Raw genomic sequence first — 19149 nt, 5'->3', positions numbered from 1 at the left:
AGACATGAGAGAAGCCAGGAGAAAATCACTATAGGTATGGAATCCCAAACGCAGGCTGTGGGACTGGGCCTGGGGCGGGACAGGGAGTCAAGGGGCCCTGTGGGCCTGTGCTTCTAGTGTTTCCAGTGAGATGGTCCCCCGGGGTGTGTGGCACATGCCCTTGTGGACAGTTCTGTTGGGAATGCATTAGTTTGTTGTATGGCCTCAGCAGAGGCAGTCGACTGGTGTGCAAAGGTCTCTTGCCATCCGGAGGACGTATCCGGAGCAGAGCAGTCTAAGGTGAGAGGTAGGGCACGAGGAGCACAAGGCCTGCTTGGTTGGCTGGCATTGGCAGAGGAGTGTCCACGTGTGCTCTGGGACGCACAAGTCTTCACCAGCAGGTGGCGCACTGGTGTGGGTGCAGGCTTGATCCAAGAGTCCTTGAGAGTGGGGCTGTGCCAGGGACCAGGGCTGTGTGTGTGTGTAAGAGAGAGAGACAGACAGAAGGGACTACACTCCCGTGGGAGGTCTGCAAAGGGCCCTCTCTGCAGGGGAGTGTCTGTTTCCTGCCCACTGCCCTGCCTGCCTGCTCCCCATGTGCCAGGGTGCAATGGGCCGCCCTGGAACTCCTGGGCAAGCTGGCATCGCAGGGCTTGGTGACAACATTGAAGTCCAACTGTTGTGGTGTAGGCTTGGTTCTGAGCCCATGGGGCCCTTGCCTGGATCCACGAGGGCTGAAGCCCAGTGTGGTGCCACGGTGCAACCCAGCTAGGTGCAGATGCCCTCCCCCTGCAGGGGGTGTCCTCAGGAGTGTCCATTGTATGCTGGTCCTGAGGCAGCCCAGGATCGGCGTGCTGAGGCTAGGCTGCATGGGCATGGGGACGGGGCTACACCCAGGGCTATGCAGTAGCTCCTCCTACCCTCCTCAGAGCCAGGCAGAGCCGCCCTGCTGGGTAGTGGCCATGCTGGGCACCCACTGGACAGCGCCGGGCATTTTTTGCTGCGCAAAGGGCGGAGGGAGAACTTGCAGGGGACCAGGGCAGGTGGCATTTGTGGTGCAATACTGCCATCAATAGGAAGCAGGTTGTGAATCTCGCCAGCCATTCCGGCTGTGCGCCTGCTCAGGGCTGGCTTGGCAGGGAAGAGAGAGTGCAAGTAGGTCCTGGAGTTGGGCCCTGGCAGGGCTCAGAGACCTTGAGGCCCAGTGGAAGGTTGGTCTACATGCTATAGGTGCTGTGGAGGCCCTGGACACAGGCAGGCATGGGGCTGAGCTCCGGGGTATCTGGTGGCTTGGCCCAGCAAATGAAGGGCTAGATATCTTGGTAGTGGCCATATCTGGCCATCCTAGTGCCAACCTCAGCCCTGAAGCCCTGAGCAGGAGCTGTGGGCATTTTGTTCCCCTGTCTTAGGAGTAAAGTGAGGAGCCACCCTGTCTAGACTGAGTTCCGTGGAAGGCTCTCCAGATCCAAGGGGGCTTGCAGAGGGACAGTGGGCTGCGTGAGCACTAACGGGGACTGGGGTATTTTCCTTCTTCCTTCTACTTTCAGGGGTGATCTGTTCAGCCGCCTACCGCATCCCATGAGGACCCCCGTTCCTGCAGGAACACCTACACTGTGCAGAGGGGAATGGCCCGCAGCAGCACTAACAGGTAAACCAGCACCTGCTAACCTGAAAGTGATCCGTTTTCTGTGCTAAAGAAGCCATGAAAGGCCATTCCCAGGATTTGCATTTACTCTTGAGACCCAGAATTTCGTGAAGGGAAGAGAGAGAGAGTAAAGCACACAAACTAGCAAATCATAGTCAGGAACTTCTCCATCCACTTAAGTCAAGAGACCCAGTGTCCCAAAGAAACTTCAGTTCCAGGTTGCAAAACGTGACGGCCACTAAGGACAGACCTCAGGTGCTTCTGCAACCTGAGAGGCCCTGCCACTCAGCATTCTTTGTTGTGGGAGCCCAGCTCTCTGATTCGCAAAATAATTGTGGTCGTGCCTGCTGCCAGCCCTGAACTCGATTTTCCTAATTTCAGAAACCTTCCACATGCGTTGTAAGTACGGACTTGAGCTGTTCTGAAACAGCTTCCGCTGGATGGCGCTGTTGCTCCAGAAACGTAATCATCCTGTCTTCCCCATCTCTCCCTCCACCTTTTGTGGTTGAAAAAAAATCATGGGATGCTGCAAATACAGAAACCTAAGAATTAAGATTTCCTGTGTTCCGGTGCCTAGGCGGGTGCTGCCCCTTACTTGAAGGCTTTCTTTCTGGAAATGTCAGTGGGATGACAAGAAACAGAATTATATGTATCTGTGGATGCATCATCACCTTATGGGTTGTTGGCCAGAATATCCTCTTAACCAATCCTTACTTCCAAGGCACACTTGTGGGTCCTGGGTCCTATTCTCTTCAGGATCCTGCTGTTAGGAGCAGATAAGTCAGAGTTTCACAGGAATGAGCCAGAATTTCCCTCTTGTTCTTGCCTCATTTCCTCTCCTCACTCTTCTTGACCCCAACCCAGAGAGCGCCCAGAGGCAAGTACTCTAGCCAGAACTTTCATGCTCTTAAGGTCCCTAGTGGTAGTGGGCATTGTGACAGTAGTGCCCTGGCTCACCTCCAGGTGTCTGTGTGTGGTAGGTACTTGATACTGAGTTTCCCAGGTTCCTATCCATGGCCTAGATGGATGAGCCTTGCTGCAGCAGGCATCTGACCTTTGTTTGGTCCTGTGGCTTTCCAGCTGTTTCCCTAAGCTCTTTGTGAAAGTAAGGGTGTTTCTCCCCTTACCCCCCAATGCCCTGTTCTTCATTAATTCAAACATGCACACATACCCACTTTCTTCCATACTTATTCTCTCTTGCACTAGTGTGTATGCTTTGCCCTGTTCTTTTGTTTTTTTTTCCCTTATCCACATTGAGGTAGCAAATGTTGATGTAGATTACTGCCAATTACCGGGGTATCCTAACTATATTTTTGCTGCAAATCCTGTGTTGGGAATTGTGCAGTGATTGACCCTGTTTCAGGTTCTGGAAGGGCAGGTGAATGTCTGTGCCACAGCACCTCCCTCCCCTCCTGACAGGCCCACGTGTGGGACCCTTGTCATCTGAAGCCCAGGGCCTGTCGTGATAGAGGAACCGGGTACTCAGACTTGTCTTTGGGCTTTCATCCCTCCTTCCCCATGTCTGAGCTTATGCATCTGCGACCTCCCTCTTTGTGTCTGTTCTAGACCTGTTGGTCCCGCTGGCCTTCTAATCTTTTTTTTTTAAGATTTATTTATTTATTTGAAAGTCAGAGTTACACAGAGGAGAGGCAGAGAGAGAGAGAGAGAGAGAGAGAGAGAGAGAGACTTCCATCCAATGGTTCACTCCGCAACTGGCCACAAGGGCTGGAGCTGCGCCTATCCAAAGCCAGGAGCCAGGAGCCAAGAGCTTCTTCCCCGTCTCCCACGTCGGTGCAGGGGCCCAAGGACTTGGGCCATCTTCTACTGCTATCCCAGGCCATAGCAGAGAGCTGGATTGGAAGCGGAGCAGCCGGGTCTTGAACTGGCGCCCATATGGGATGCTGGCGCTTCAGGTTGGGGCATTAACCCACTGCGTCACAGTGCTGGCCCCCGGCCTTCCGATCTTGAGAATGCCTAAGTCAGAGTGTTCCCAGCTAGGAGGTAGGTAGTTTGAACCCTGGGTCAGGAGCTAGGTAGATGGATTACTGTGGCTTTTGTGGCCCCTCCTGAGTCGGGGGAAACCCCAGGTTGTGCATCCATGGTCAGGAGGAGGGCAGAGTGGCTCCACACATGAGGTGACCTTGTCCAGGGCCAGGGGTTTGCGTTACCTTGCTGTAGCTCCTAATGCCATTGTGGCTGTGCCCTCCATTCACTGCTCCCCCTGGCTGATCATTCCACCTGCACGTGCACCAACTTGCTCACCTCCCAACTTCCTGAGCCGTGTGTGCATATAGGTACTAGTCCCCTGCCTTTCACCTTCCCCCACATCTGCCTGAGATGCACTGTGGATAGAGATACCTCCTAGTCCACGTACTAGTGCCAGTGTGTGTTTCTCTCTGCTACCATCTTGGCGTTCACAGGCAGTGACCCTGGGTCAAGTGCAAGGACAGGAGGTGTCTGTGGCGTGGCACCTAGCTCCTGTCCTGACTGGCCGAGAGTGGGATCCCTGCCATCTGAGGGCCAGGGAGAGCCCTGGGAGTGGAGCCAGGCACTGTGGTTTGTGGCCTGGGTGGCAGTGATGTCTCCGTCTGTGTTCCTGGACAGTAGCGCTGAGTCCCTCAGCTTCCAAGCTGGCTGCCCGAGACTCTGTCACAGTGGCCTGTCAGTGACTCAGAGCATCTGCCTCCCTGGCACCTGTTGGGCAAGCCGGCAGTGCAGAGCCAGTGACTAGGTCGCATGCAGACTGATGCTGAGTGAGCTGCAATCCTGGCCTTTGATCCCCTTGGTTAGAATCCATGAGGACTGAAGGGACGTCCAGTGGGAAGGAAGCAGCATGGTAGGCATACGTGTGCTCCACAGATGGGGTGCCGGAAGGGCAGCACCTACTGCTGGTCCCTAGGGCAGCCCAGGAGCCCGTGCTGAGGCCAGGCTGCACTGGCATGGGGAAGGGGCTGCCCCCAGGGCTCTGCACTAGCTGTTCCTGCTCCTCTCAGAGGGAGGTGGAGCAGCCATGCTGGGCATTTTTTTCCTGCACAAGGGGTGGAGGGAGGACTCTGGGAGGGGTAGGGAAGGGGCATTTGCGGTGCAATACTGCCATCAAGAGGAAGTCGTTTGCAGATCTCACATGCCCTCAGACTTGGCGCCTGCGCAGTACTGGCTTGGCAGGGAAGTGAAGGGGCAGTTGGGTCTTGGGCTGCGCACTGAGAGGGCTCAGAGCCCTTGTAGACCCAGGCCAGGTTGTCCTCTCCAGGTCGTGGGGGCTGTGGAGGCCCGAGACGGGCAGGGCCAGCGGGCCGAGCTCCAAGTGAGCATGGCTGTTGTGGCCCAGCCCTGGTGAGCGGCCATGTCTGGGCGGGACTAAAGGAAGTCTGCTCAGCTAAGACCCTAGTGGGTCCAGGGCAGCACCATTTGCCTCCTGCTCCAACCCCTAGGAGCCGCGGAGCCGTTGTGTTAGGTGAGCTCAGACCCGGAAAGGATTCCTTCAGCCTTGAAAGACCCGGAAAGGATTCCTTCAGCCTTGAAACTGTATCCTAAAACACCACAGAACTTGTCTGGTTTCAAAATTGCTTGTAGCAGAGCAGGAAGTTCGTTTTCGTTCCTCTGTTCTTGGGTCACAGAAGTGACACTCAGCCTTGCTGTGAACTCCCGTGAGGTCCCCAGTTGCAGTAGGAGCGTAGAACTCCTGATGTATGGTCCTTAGGAGGTGCAGCTGGGATTACGGGGTGTGGGGGGGGTGTCTGATGCATTAAAATGTGGGAGGAGCCTGCAGAGACAGTGACCAGGGATGGATCTCACCTCTGAGTACCTGCACTTTCTTTGAGGCGACTGGGCTGAAAGTACACAGGACCTCGGCAGAAATGGACTGAGAAGCTTCCCGATTCTCAAAAAATCACAAGTTCTCTATCTGCTGCATCCAGAGGCCACATGCCCAGCGGAAGCCTTAGTGTAGAATAAGTTGGTCACTTGGTACTGCCCTCCTCTACCTCCACACCCTGGCTGTCCTTGATACCCAGGTTCTATGGATGTGAAACTCTGCTGCCATCCATATGATACCCGCTGAGGAGCGGTAGACCAGATCACTTAGAGGACCCGCTGAGTGCCTCCAACCCACCCTTGGAAAACAAACCACCCTGCACAAATCATGATCGCCTAATTACTGTGTTACTCTGGAAATGCCACCTGCCCCGTCCCTCCCCACCTCTGCCTCCACCTTTTGTGCATGAAAGTACAAGGCCCTAAATCCCTTAGGCCTTACAAGCAGTGTTTGCTGTATTGGGGTCCTGAGGGAACTCATTTCAACACTTTGCTTTCCTTGCGGTGTTTATGTGTGCAAAACAACAAGATACATCTGCACTTCATATGTCAGCTTTCTTGTGTTTTAGGCTCTGTAATCGGGTCATCCATTCACCGGGTTTGTGGGCCCACTGGGGAAGTGTATAAACACCTGGGAAGGTCTGCTCTTCTGAGGCAGAGTTGAGCTTTCCTGGGGATCCTGGGTCCTAACTTCATGTAGGATGAGTTCCAGGATTTCCTCTCTTATTTCCTCAATTCCTCTCTCTTATGCCTTTGCAGCTCATCCTGGAGAGAGGACAATTTGACTTTCCGAGCCAACATCTCTTCTAGGTAAAAGTACCCAGGAGCAGGCCTGGGTAAGAAGCAAGGCATTGTGGGGGCAGCAGGAAGTGACAGGGCCCACCTCAGATGGGAAGACAGGGAGGATGATCCCCTGGCTCACCTCCCTGGGTCCAAGGTTGTCACTCCCTAAGGAGTGTCCAGGTTGTGGCTCCATGGAGTGGAGGAGGCCAGAGTGGATGCACACATGAGGTGATCTTGTCCAGGGACAGAGGGTTTGCATGACCTTCCAGATGTCTCCAAATGGAAGAATGGGTGTGTGCTCCATTCGGCCCCAGCCCTGCTCTGATTGATTCTCACCTGCCTGTGCAGATACCTTCTCACCTTCCACCTTTCCCAACCTTGTGTGCCTATGTGTGCTATTCCTGTGCTATTCCCTTTCCATTTACATGCCCACATCTGCCTGAGAGATCCACTGTGGATACTGATTCTTCCTCATTAAGGAGCCACCCTCTGTATGTGCTTGCTCTGCCAACATTGGGAAGTTCTCTGTTGACCCTGGGTCAGGTAAAAGAATCAGAGTGTTTGGTGTAGCCCCTGGCTTCTCCTGATTGGCAGAGCGTGGACCCTCAGTGTCTGCAGTACAGGATAGAGCCCTGTGAGTGCAGACAGACCCTGAGTCCTTTGGTCCTGGAATGCCTATTACTGCTCACTCTCTGCTCCTTCCCAGAACCTCTGGGTACATACTGTTTAAGTCTCCCTGAGACATCATGTCAAAATGACTTGTCAGTGAGTGAGTCAGACTCTCTGGCTGCACTGGACCTGCTGGACAAGCTGTTGCAGGGCTCAGTGACAATGTGCGAGTCCAAATGTTGCAGGGTGGGATTGGGTTGGAGCCTGTGGGGCTCTTCCCTGGATCCCAGAGGGCTGAAGCCAATTGCAGGGCAGAAGGTGAGACCCGGCTAGGCATAGGTACCTGATCCCTGCTGGGGTGCCCTTAGGAGCGTCCCTTGCCTGCTGGTCTTGAGAGCAGCCTGCTGAGGCCAGGCTGAGCGGGCATGAGAAGGTGCAGGGCTGTGTGGTAGCTCCTCCTGCCCCCCCCCCCCCCCCAATCCTGCAGTGTAACTATGCTGGGTACTCATTAGACCGTCCTGGGAGTTTTTTGCTTTGTGAAGGGCGGGGGGAAGACGTGAGGTGGCAGGGCAGGTGGCATTCGTGGTGCAACACTGCCATCAAGAGGAAGTGGTTTGTGGATTCCGCCCGCCCTGGCGGCTATGCGCCTGCGCAGGACTGGTTTGCCCGGGAAGGGATCGGCACAGGCGAGTCCCGGGGCCCGACTAGAGAGAACTCAAGCCCCTGGAGGCCCCGGGCCAGTTCAGGCCCCCGCATCTTGTAGGCTGTGGAGGCCCTGGATACAGGCAGGGCCGAGGGCTGAGCTCCGGGGTGCCTGGTGGCTGCGGCCCAGTTGGGCAGAGCTCGGGAGCCTGGTGGCGGCCATGTCTGGGCGGGGCTAGTGGCCGTCGGCTCAGCCGAGACCGCGCCCGTGTCCAGGGCAGCAGCCAGGCGACATTTGCTTCTGGCTGCATGGGATTAGGTAGCTTGCACCACAAAAGGACTCCTTAAGTCTTGACTCTGCATCCTAAAGGCAATACTCAGCCAAGAGCTGAGTGGGTTTCCAGCAATGCCCAGGATGCCATTTTCCTCTTGCCCCATCCCTTCGGAGGCCCAAGGCCATTGTGTTAGATGAACACGAACACGGAAAGCATTGCTTCAGTCTTGAATGTACATCCAAAAAGACCAAGGCGGTCCTCCAGTTTCAAATCTGTTTATGGAAGAGAAGGAAGCTAATCTGTCTATTCCTACATCACAAAAGTTACACTCGGCCCAGCTGTGACCTCCTATGAAGTCCTCAGTCCCAACGGTAGCATAGAATGAAAAGTCCTTATGCCAGTGGTCCTAAGCAGAAGCAGCCAGGTATTCAGGGCCCTACTAGGGGAATGGGATCCCTGCAGTGAGGGAGGAGCCTGCAAGAGGCAATGAACAGGGAGGGATCTCGCCCCTGAGTATCTGGACTTTCTTTGAGCAGAGTGGGCATGAAGTACACAGAAACTGAACAGAAATGGACCTGTAACTCTGTTACAGAGCTCTGCTCTGTTCCCTAAAGTCAGTTCTCCACCTGCAGTATCAGGAGGCCACAATCCAGCAGAAGCCTTAGTTCTCAGTTGCAGAATGAGGCTGCCACTGGGGACTTCCCTGCCTCCCCACCCTGGCTGTCCTGGATACGCAGGTCCAATGGGTGTGTGACTCTGCTGCCATCCATGTGATACCACTGAGGAGGCACCTGCTGGGGTAGACCAGGCCACTTAGAGGACCCGCCGAGGGCCTCCAACCCACCCTTGCAAAACAAACCACCTACCAGGGATGTACAAAGAAGGACCAGACGCCACACTCAAATCATGATTGCCTGATCACAGTGTTGCTCCAGAAATGTTGCCTGCCCTGTCCCTCCCACCTCTGCCTCTAAGGATTTTTTTTTTTTTTTTTTTTTGGACAGGTAGAGTTACAGACAGTGAGAGAGATAGGTCTTCCTTTCATTAGTTCATTCCCCAAATGGCTGCTATGGCCGCGCTGCGCCGATCCGAAGCCAGGAGCCAGGTGCTTCTTCCTAGTCTCCCATGTGGGTACAGGGGCCCAAGCACCCAGGCCATCTTCCACTGCCCTCCGGGTCCACAGCAGAAAGCTGGACTGGAAGAGGAGCAACCGGGACTAGAACCCAGCGCCCATATGGGATGCCGGCACCACAGGTGGAGGATTAACCAAGTGAGCCATGGCACCAGCCCCGCCTCTATGTTTTTTAATGAAAGTACAAAAGAATGCTCCTAAATCCCCTAGGCCTTAGAATCAGTATTTTGTGAATTTGGGTACTGAGGGAAGTGGTTTCCCCTTTTCTTTGCCCTTCTTGCAACATGTATGTGTACAATACAACAGAAGACCAGGATATGTCTGTACTTCCCTTCATAGGTCAGCTTTCATATGTATTTTAGGCCTTAACATCAGGTCATGCACTCACCAGTCTCTGGGCATAGTGGGGGAATTTATACAGACCTGGTAAGGTATGGTCTTCGGAGGCAGAGTTGTGCTTTCTTCGGCATCCTGGGTCCTAACTCATGAAGGATGAGTTCCAGGATTTCCGTGTTTCCTCTTATCATTTCCTCATTCCCTATCTTTTGTCCCTTTGCAGCCCATCTCTGAGAGAAGACAGGGGAAACTTTCCAAGTCGTCATGTCTTCTAGCTCAAGGCACAGGAAGAGGCCCAGGTAAGAAGCATGGCATTGTGGGGACAGCAGGAAGTGACAGGGCCCACATCAGATGGGAGGACAGGGAGGACTGTTATATCTTAATGTTAGACGTCGCAAAGCACACCGGACATCGGAGTAAGGGAAAGGGTTTATTGGGGGACACTCTACAGACCAGAGTGAAGGGGCGGCGAAGGAGAGACAGAGAGGAGGGAGAAGAGAGACGAGAAGAGGAGAGAGGCCAAGAGAGTACGTGTTCAGGAACTGGCCCTTTTAAAACTTTGCCTGAAGGCGGGCAGGGAAGCAGGAGCAGCAAATCCCATTAGGATGGGGGTGGAGCCTGGCTCAGGTAGCTGGGCTGTGCGGCCACCTGGCTAAAACTGTGCCAGTTTCCTAACAAGGATGATGCCCTGGCTCACCTCCCTGGGTCCAAGGATATCCCTCCCTATGATGTACCCCTGGTTGTGTCTTCATGGTGTGGAGGAGGCCAGAGTGGCTGCATACATGGAGGTTGACCTTGTCCAGGACCAGTGCTTTGCTTTCCCTTCCAGGTAGCTCTACATGCAAAGATGGCTGTGCTCCCCTTTGGCCCCACCCATTCACAGATTGATTCTCACCTATGGCTATCGGATACTTTCTCACCTCCCAGCTTAGTCATGTGTGCATATGTGTACTATTCCCCTTGCCGAGATACCTCCTAAACTACAAGTTAGCAGTAGTGTGTTTGTCCCTCAGCCTGCATGTGGGAGTTCTCAAGTCTGGTGCAAGGAGAGGTGGTGGTGTCTTTGGTGTGGCACTGCCTGCTGTGTTGAGTGGCAGTGAGTGTGGGATGCTCATTGTCTGCAGCCCAGGGGTGAGACATGTGAGTGCAGTCCTGGGATGGGTGTAACTCCAAACTCTTCCCCTCCTTCCCAGTGTCCTGGGTCTGTAGCCATTAAGTCTGGCTGTCTAATTTTTAGGGCAATCTAACTTATTGAATTGGTCAAAATATTTGGCTCAGAACCTCCTGGGCAAGCTGTCATTGCAGGGCCCAGTGACAGGTCCTAGTCTGTTGTAGGGTGGCCTTGGGTCCTGCCTGGGGGTCCTTGCCTGGATCCATGAGGACTGAAATGAAGTGCCAGGCAAAGCAGGGTGATTGGCTGGGCTAGGCACAGGTGCCCCACCCCCGCTACGGGTACCCTGAGGAGCTTCCATTGTGTGCTGGTCATGAGATCAGCCCAGGATCAGTGTGCTGAGGCCAGGCTTCGTGGGCATGGGATGGTGCTGCACCCAGGGCTGTGCAGTAGCTCCTCCTGTTCCTTTCAGAGCCAGGGGGAACTGCCCAGCTCTTTAGTGGCCATGCTGGAAATACGCTGGACAGCTCTGGGCGTTTTTTCTTGCGTGAAGGGTGGAGGGAGGAATCGCCATAGAAGTGCAGGTAGCATTTGTGGTGCAACACTGCCATCAAGAGGAAGTCATTCACGGATCCCGCCAGTCCTGGCGGCTGTGCGCCAGGGTGGGACTATCATGGCAGGGGAGTGAGGGCCCAAGGGAGGGCTCAGAGTTCTTGGAGGCCCAGTGGGAGGTTGGACCACATGCCATAGGTGCTGTGAAGGGCCCAGATTCAGGCAGGGACAGGGGGCCGATCTCCAAGGTTCCTGTCAGCTACAGACCAGCAAACCAGAGCTCAGTATTCTGGTGGCAGCCATGTCTGGGTGGAGCTAAGGGGTGCCTCAGCGTTGGTGCCCTGAATAGCACCTGTGGGCAATTTCCTCATCCTCTTAGGAGTAAAATAGGGGAGCCTCCCCCTCTATCCTGAAACTTGTGTGAAATCTTTGCTGTTTTAATAGTTCCCTGGAAGAAGATGTGCAGGGAGGCTTGCAGACGGAAATTGGGTTGCATGTGCACACATAGGAACTGTCACATTTTTTTTCTTTTTTTGCATTTTCCATTTTTTGTCTCCTCCAAGGTCATCGAGTCAGGTCTACCTGCCTCCCAGATCCTGTTTCCTAAAGCTTGGCCCCTGTTAGCATTGCCAGTTAAAGTAGTGAATCAGACTGTTGGAGGATGTGCTTGGGTTTGAACCTATGGAGACCTGTCCTGGATCCCCGAGGGCTGAAGCCAAATGCTGTGCAGATGGTGTGTCCCAGCTAGGTACAGGTGTCCTGCTGGAGGTGCTCTCGGGAGCTTCTATTGTGCACTGGTCCTGGGGGCAGTCCAGGAGCAGCGAGCTGAGGCTAGGTTGTGCAGCACCCAGTCCCATGTGGTGGCTGTGCTTGCTCCCTTCTGAGCCAGGGGGAGCCGCCCTGCTGGGTAGTGGCCATGCTGGGCACCCTCTGGACAGCTCTGAGCGTTTTTTTGCTGAGGGAAGGGCGGAGGGAGGACCCTTGGGGGCAGGGCAGTGGCATTTGCCATGCAATACCGCCATCAAGAGGAAGTTTGTGGTTTCTGCCGGACTGGCTTAGCAGGGAAGTGAGGGTACCTGTGGTTTCTGGGGCCATGTCTGGGAGAGAACTCAGAGCCCTTGGAGGCCCCAGGCCAGCCCCCCCCAGTCTTGTGGGCTGTGGAGGCCCGGGACACAGGCAGGGCCAGAGGGAGCTCCAGGGTGAGTGGCGGCTGCAGCCCAGCCGGGTAGAGCTCAGGTGGATGGTGGCGGCCATGTCTGGGCGGGGCTAGTGGAAATCTCCTCAGCTAAGCCTTGAGTGGGGCAAGGATAGAGATCTGGCCATCATTTCCCTCCCACACCATCCCCTAGGCTCCCTGGCGCCATTGTGTTAGGTCAGCTCCGAACCGGAAATGATTTCTTCAACCTTGAAACTGTCCTAAAAGACCAGGGAACTTAGTTTAAGAATCTGCTTGTCGCAGAGAATGGAGTTAGTACGTTTTTGTGCCTCTGTTCCAGGCCTCACCGTGAACTCCTGTGAGGTCCTCAGTCCCAGCAGGAGCATAGAACCTGGGCCCCGAGGCCACGTTTCCTTAGGAGAAGCAGAGGAGTTTACAGGGACCCCACTGGGGGAATGGGATCCCTGCAGTGTGGGAGGAGCCTGCAGAAGCAGTGAGCAGGGAGGGATCTCTCCTCTGAGTACTCGAATCGCTTTAGGGGAGTGCGCATGAAGTACACAGAAAGTGAACAGAAATGGACCTGAAACTCTTAATGGCTCTGCTCTGTTCCCTAAAATCAGTTCTCCACTTGCTGTATCAGGAGGCCACAATCCAGCAGAAGCCTTACTTCTCAGTTACAGAATGAGGTAGCCACTGGGGACTGCCCTGCCTCCCCACCCTGGCTGTCCTGGATACCCAGGTCCAGTGGGTATGGGACTCTGCCACCATCTGTTTCCTACTCACCAAAGAGGCCCCTGCTGGGGTAGACCAGGCCGCTTACAGGACTCGCTGAGTGCCTCCTGTTCACCCTCGAAAAACAAACCTCCTACCAGGTGTACAGAGAAGGACAAAACACCTGTGCATATCGTGATAGCCTGATCACCGTGTTAGTCCTGAAATGCCTCCTGCTCCATCCCTCCCACCTCTGCCTCCACCTTTTGTGCATGAAAGTACAAAACATGGCCCTGAATCCCCTAGGCCTTACAGTCAGTGTTTGCTGTATTGGGGTCCTGAGGGAACTGATTTCTCTCCTTGCAATGTTTCCACGTACAAAACAATATATCTCTGCACTTGGCTTCATAGGTTGTCATTTTGTGCGTTTTAGGCCCACATCAGGTCTTGCACTCACTAGAGTTCTGGGCACATTGGGGGAATTTATACAGACCTTGGAAGGTGTGGTCTTCTTAGGCAGAGTTGTACTTTCCTGGGGATCCTGGGTCCTAACTTCATGGAGAATGAGTTCTAGGGTTTTCTCTTATTTCCTCACTTCCTCTCTTTTGTCCCTTTGCAGCGCATCCCAGCGAGAGGTCTAGGTGACTTCCCGAGTCACCATCTCATCCAGCTCCAGGACACGGGAACCGGCCCGGATAGGAAGCAGGGCACTGTGGGGGCAGCAGGAGGTTACAGGGCCCTAATCAAATGGAGGGGGATGATACCCTAGCTCATTTCCTTCAGTCCAAGGTCGTTACTCCCTTTGGAGTGTCCCAGGTTGTGTCTGCATGGTCTGGAGGAGTCCAGATTGGCTGCACACATGGAAGCGACCTTGTCCAGGAACATTGGATTTGCTTTACTTTCCAAGTAGCTCAAAATGCAAATGCAGCTATGCTCACCGTTCACCCATTCACAGATTCACACATTCATTCTCTTCTTAGTCACACGTGCATATGTGTACCATTCTCCTTGCTGAGATTCCTCCTAAATAACATGCTAGCAGTCAGATATGTGTCCCTCAGCGAGCATGTGGGCGTTCTCAAGCCCTTGACCCTCAGCCAGGTGTGGCACTGCCTGCTCTCTTGAGTGGCGTTAGCCTGGGCGCTGATTGTCGGCAGATCAGGAGTGAGGCATGTGGATGCAGACAGGTACTGAGGCCTATGGTACAGGGATGGCTATAGTTTCAAAGTTTCCTGTCCCTCCCTTTGCCTCAGGGTTCTAGTCCTTTATGTCTGGCTGCCTGCGACTTCATGGCAACCTGTCTTGTAATTCACTCAGCCCAAATATCCGCCAGGCCTGGACCACTTGGGCAAGCTGGTGTCACAGGGCTCAGTGACAATGTGTGAGTCGCAGTGTAGGAGGTGGGCTTGAATCTGAGCCTGTGGGGCCCTTGCCTGGGTACCCAGGACTTAAGGCAAGTGCGGTACAGACAGTGTGGCCCAGCTAGGCTCAGGTACCCTACCCCTGCTAGGAGAAATCCTGTGAGAGTAGCCAAATACTGAGGCCTGTTGTCCTGGAATGGCTGTACGTCCTCGCGTTCTGTTCCTTCACAGTACCTCTGGATGCCTGCCCGTTATAGTACCTCTGTACTATAGTACCAGTACCTCTGGATGCCTACCTGAGACAGTATGTCAAAGTGGCCTGTAACTCAGGCAGCATATCTGGCCACCCTGCACTTTCTGGGCAAGTTGGCTGTACAGTACCCAGTGACAAGATCTGAGTCAGACTGTTTTGGGTGGGCTTACGCCTGAGCCTGTGAGGCCCTTGCCTGAATCTCCAAGGGTTAAAGCCAGGTGTGTTGTTGATGGTGTGGCTGCTTAGGCACAGGTGCCCTACCAGGGCTGCAAGGGCCTTGAGGGGATTCCCTTTCTCAGTGTGGTCCTGATTGTAGCCCTGGAGGAGTGTATTGAGGCCAGGCTGTGTGGACACTGTGATGGTGCAGCACCCAGTGCTGTGTGGTAACTCATCCTGCTCTCCACAGTAAGGCAGAGTGGCCATGCTGGGCAGCGGCCATAATTTCTACCCAATAGAGTTGTTTGTTTTTTTTTTTTTCTTAAAGATGTATTTATTATATTGAAAGGCAGAGTTATAGAAAGGCAGAGACAGAGAGGTCTTCCATGCACTAGCTCACTCCCCAGATGGGTGCAATGGCCGGAGCTGAGCTGAAATGATCTGAAACCAGGAGCCAGGAGCTTTCTCCGGGTGTCCCATATGGGTACAGGGTACAGGCCATCTTCCACTGCTTTCCAAAGCTATAGCAGAGAGCTAGATCTGAAGTGGAGCACCTGGGACTCGAACTGGTGGCCATATGGGACGCCCGCCAGCACTAGTTTACCCGCTATGCCACTACTGGCTCTCCAGTAGAGTTTTTTGCTGCAGGAAGGGCGGAGGGAGAACATGTTGGGGCAGGGCAAGTGGCAACCATGGTGCAAATCCGCCATCAAGAGGAAGATGTTTGCAGATCCCGCTAGCGCTGGCAGCTGTGCGCCTGCGCGGAACTGCCTTGGCCGGGAAATGAGGGTGCTGGTGAGTCCTGGGGCTGTGCCCTGGGAGAGCTCAGAGCCCTTAGAGGCCCAGGTCAGCTGGCACCCCAAGTCCTGTGGGCTATGTAGGCCCTGAACGCAGACAGGGCCAGGGGGCTGAGCTCCAGGGTGTGTGGCAGCTGTTGCACAGCTGGCCAGAGCTTGGGAGCCTGGTGGCAGACATGTATGGGTGGGGCTTGCAGAAGTCGGCTCAGCTGAGACCTGAATGGGTCCCTGGCAGGGGCCAGGGCACAGTTTGCCTCCTGTCCCTTCCCCTACAAGCCACGGGGTCAAAAAACCACAGAGCTCTTATTTGGTAGGCGGCCTCTGGTGGAGGCAGTGCTGCTCCATTTTCCTTCCTGGCTTCCTTACACTCGGCCTCCCTGTGGACTTCCGGGTCGGCCCCAGTCCCAGCAGGAGCGTGGATCCAGAGTCCTGACTACAGCAGCAGTGAGCAGAAGCAGCCGTGTTATAGAGGCCCTGGATGGTGGGGGTTGTGAGCTGATGAGACCCTTGCTGGTGTGGGAGGAGCCAGTATAGGAGGTGAACAGGGATGGATCTCCCCCTGAGTCCCTGGACTCTGAGGGGCTTGTGAGTAAAGTACACAGAGATTGGAGAGAAACGGACGGGGCACGGTTACGGGTTTTCCTCTGTTGCCCTTAGTCAGGATTCTGCCTCTGCTTTCCCAGGAGGCCAAGTGCCCCTCAGAAGCTTCAGCCCTAGGTTGTAGAACACGGCAGCCCGGAGAACTGCCCTCCCTGCCTCTTCACCCTGGCAGGCCTGGACACCCAGGCCCCTTCCCTGTGCTGCCCTGGATCCTTTTGTTTCACTGCTAGTGAAGCAACACTCGGTGGGCTGTGTCAGCACCAGCCGGAGGAACCGGATAGCCTCAAACCCACCTGTCCCCCGTCAGAAACGTTCCACTGGGAGTCTACACAGATGGAGTGGAAGCCACAGTTCAAGTGCCTCCATTTGGTTACCCTGTTGCTCCAGAAATGTCTCCTGCTCAGTCCTTCCCCACCTCTCAATCCACCCTTTGTGGATGGAAACACAAAAGAGTGGCTCCAAATCCACTAGGCCTTATGGGGAGTGTTTGATGTAATGGGTTCCCTAGGGATCTGTTTTCACCTACTTTTCTGTCCTTGGGGAATTTTCCTGCTTATACAACATCAAAAGGACTTGGTGCATTTCTACTTGCATTCTTAGATTATCATATTTTTAAATATTTATTTATTTGAAAGGCAGAGTTACAGAGAGGCAAAGAGAGAGAAAGCTTCCATCTGTTGGTTCACTCCCCAGATGGTTGCAACAGCTGGAGCTGCACGGATTTGAAGCCAGGAGTTTCCTCGGGGTTTCCTGCGGGGATGCAGGGGCCCAAGGATTTGGGCCATCTTCTACTGCTTTCTCAGGCCGTAGCAGAGCGTTTCATCAGAACAGCAGTGGGGACTAAAACCAGCAGCCCATGGGATGCCAGCAATGCACACGGCATTTATCCCCTATGGCATAGCACCGCCCCCCCCCCCCTTTTATTAAGAAAAAAAGTTTTGTTTCTTTAATAGGGAGAGCTACAGAGAGGTAGCAAGAGATCTTCCATTTCATGGTTCACTCCCCAGGTAGCCACATTGGTCAGGACTCAGACAATAGGAGTCAGGAGACAGAATCTTGATCTGGGTCTCCCACATGGGGGCAGCGGCCCAAACACTCAGCCCAGCTTCTGCTATTTTCCCAGGTGCATTAGCAGCAAGCTGGATTGGAAGTGAACAGCCAGGATATGGGAGGAGGCAGGTCCTGAGGCCTGTGGTCCTGGGATGGCTGAACCTCCTCACTCCATATTCCTTCCCAGTCCCTCTGGGTTCCTGAGACATCATGTTAAAGTGGCCTGTAGTGACTCAGAATGTCTAACCATCCTGTACCTCGTGAGCAAGCGGACCATGCAGAACCCAGTGAAAAGTCCCAGTGAGATTAATGTTGAATCAGTTGGGTTTTGAGCCTGTGAGTCTCTGGGTTGGATCATGGAAGAATGCAAGGAATTCCAGTTCTAAGAGGTGGCTCCTATAGGCATAGGCATCCTCCATAGCAGGGGGTTGGTTCCTTAATGAATAGGTAAGTATTCCTGGTGCCTAGCTTAGCCCAGGAAGGCCATCTAGAAGGCTGCTGTGGCATGAGGAAGTTGTGGCACCCAGTGGTAATGTCCCTGCTCCCCTCAGAGCCAGGCCTAGCAGCCATGCTGGGCAGCAGCCATGTTGGATTTGCGCTACACAGCGCTGGATGTTTTTTCCTTCCCGAAGGGTGGAGGGAGGAACAATGGAGACAGGGCAGGTGGCATTTGTGGTGCAATACTGCCATCAAGTGGAAGTTGTTTTCAGATCCCTCCAGCCCTCCCAGCTGAGTGCCTATGCATTTGGGGCTTGGCAAGTGAGTGAAGGTAGTCCCCAGGGTGCAGCTCCAAGCTCTTGGAGATCGGGGCCAGTTCTACCCATTTGTCAAGTGGGCTTTGAAGGACCCAATCGCACGTAGGGACAGGGTGCTGAGTTCCAGGTTCCCTGGAGGCTTTGGCCCAGCAGACAGAGCTCACTAGCTTGGTGGCAGCCATTTCTGGGCGGGGCTAGTGGCAGCCTGCTCAGCCAGCGCTTCAGTGTCCCAAGGCTTCCATTTGCTTCCTGTGCAATTTATTGGCATGCGCTGTGCCACAGGGTTTTGTGAACGTGGTGGGCAGGGTAGGTGCTATTTGTGGTGCAATACTACCACCAAGAAGAGGAGGTCATTTGCTGATGCCGCCAGCCCTTCCAGCTGTGCAACTGCTTGAAACTGGCTTGGCAGGGGAGTGGGAGTGCAGGGGAGTCCCGGGCTGTACCCAGGAAGTTTTCATAGCCCTTGGAGGCCTAGTAGGAAATTGGTCCGCATGCTATCAAGGCTGTGGTGGCCAGATATACGCAGAGTTCAGGGGGCCAGCTCCAGGGTGCCTGTCAGCTACAGACCCGCAAACCAGAGCTCAGTAGCCTGGTGGCGGCCATGTCTGGGCGGGGCCTAGGGTTGCCTCTGTCCTGGAGCCCTGAAGAGGAGCTATGGCCATCTTCCTCCTTCTTGTCTCAGGCGTAAAATGGGCAGCCTCGCTCTCTAAGCTGAGTTTGTAGAATCTTCGCTTGGTTTTAGGTGCTCTGTTGTGAAGGTGTTTGCAAGGCTTGCACACGGAAAGTGGGTTGCATGAGCACTCATAGGAACTGGCATGTTTTCCTTTGTCTCCTCAAAGGTCATCGCGAGAGTTCAACCTGCCTGCAACATCCTGTTACCTAAAGCTTGGTCCTTGTCACCCTTTTTAGTCAAAGTGAGCTAGAGTCTCAGCCTGTAGAGACCTGTACTGGTTCCTGATGGCTGAAGCCACGTGTTTTACAGAAGGTGGGCCTAGCTAAGCATGCGCCTGATCCCAGCTGAGGGTGCCCTGAGGAGCTTCCCTTGTGCGCTGGTCTTGAGGACATCCCAAGAGCAGGGTGCTGAGGCCAGGCTAAGTGGGCAGGCAGATGGTGCAGCACTCACAGCTTATACGGTAGCTCCTATTGATACCCTCAGAGCCAGTTGGAGCAGCCATGCTGGGTCCCTGCTGCACAGCACTGGGCTTTTTTGCTGCAAGAAAAGGAGAGGACCCCCCCCATCATAGAGCAGATGGCATTTGCAGTGCAGTACTGCCATCAAGAGGAAGTCATTTGCAGACCCTGATAGCTCTTCAGGCTGTGGGTGTGCCTGCCTGGGACTGGTTTGACAGTGAAGTGAAAGTGCAGGCACCTAGTCCTGGGATTGCCCTCTGGGAGGACTCAGAGCCCTTGGAGACCCAGGCCATCTCTGCCCC

The 19149-nt window shown here is 54.5% G+C and overlaps 1 protein-coding gene across 15 annotated transcripts in view; it reads left to right on the top strand.

Moving 5' to 3' along the window:
• Window positions 1-19149, top strand: part of LOC133753512 (uncharacterized) — a 212508-nt gene that overhangs the window by 8351 nt on the left and 185008 nt on the right. For all 15 annotated transcript variants that reach the window (XR_009865069.1, XR_009865068.1, XM_062184180.1 and 12 more), the window contains exons 2-3: window positions 1527-1627; window positions 9438-9513. The gene's annotated coding sequence lies outside the window, so the exon portion shown is untranslated. The remainder of the gene's footprint in view (window positions 1-1526; window positions 1628-9437; window positions 9514-19149) is intronic.

This window comes from Lepus europaeus, chromosome X (genome assembly GCF_033115175.1).
Source record: "Lepus europaeus isolate LE1 chromosome X, mLepTim1.pri, whole genome shotgun sequence".
Classification (NCBI taxonomy): Eukaryota; Metazoa; Chordata; class Mammalia; order Lagomorpha; family Leporidae; genus Lepus; species Lepus europaeus.
This window is presented reverse-complemented; position numbering and strand designations above follow the sequence as displayed.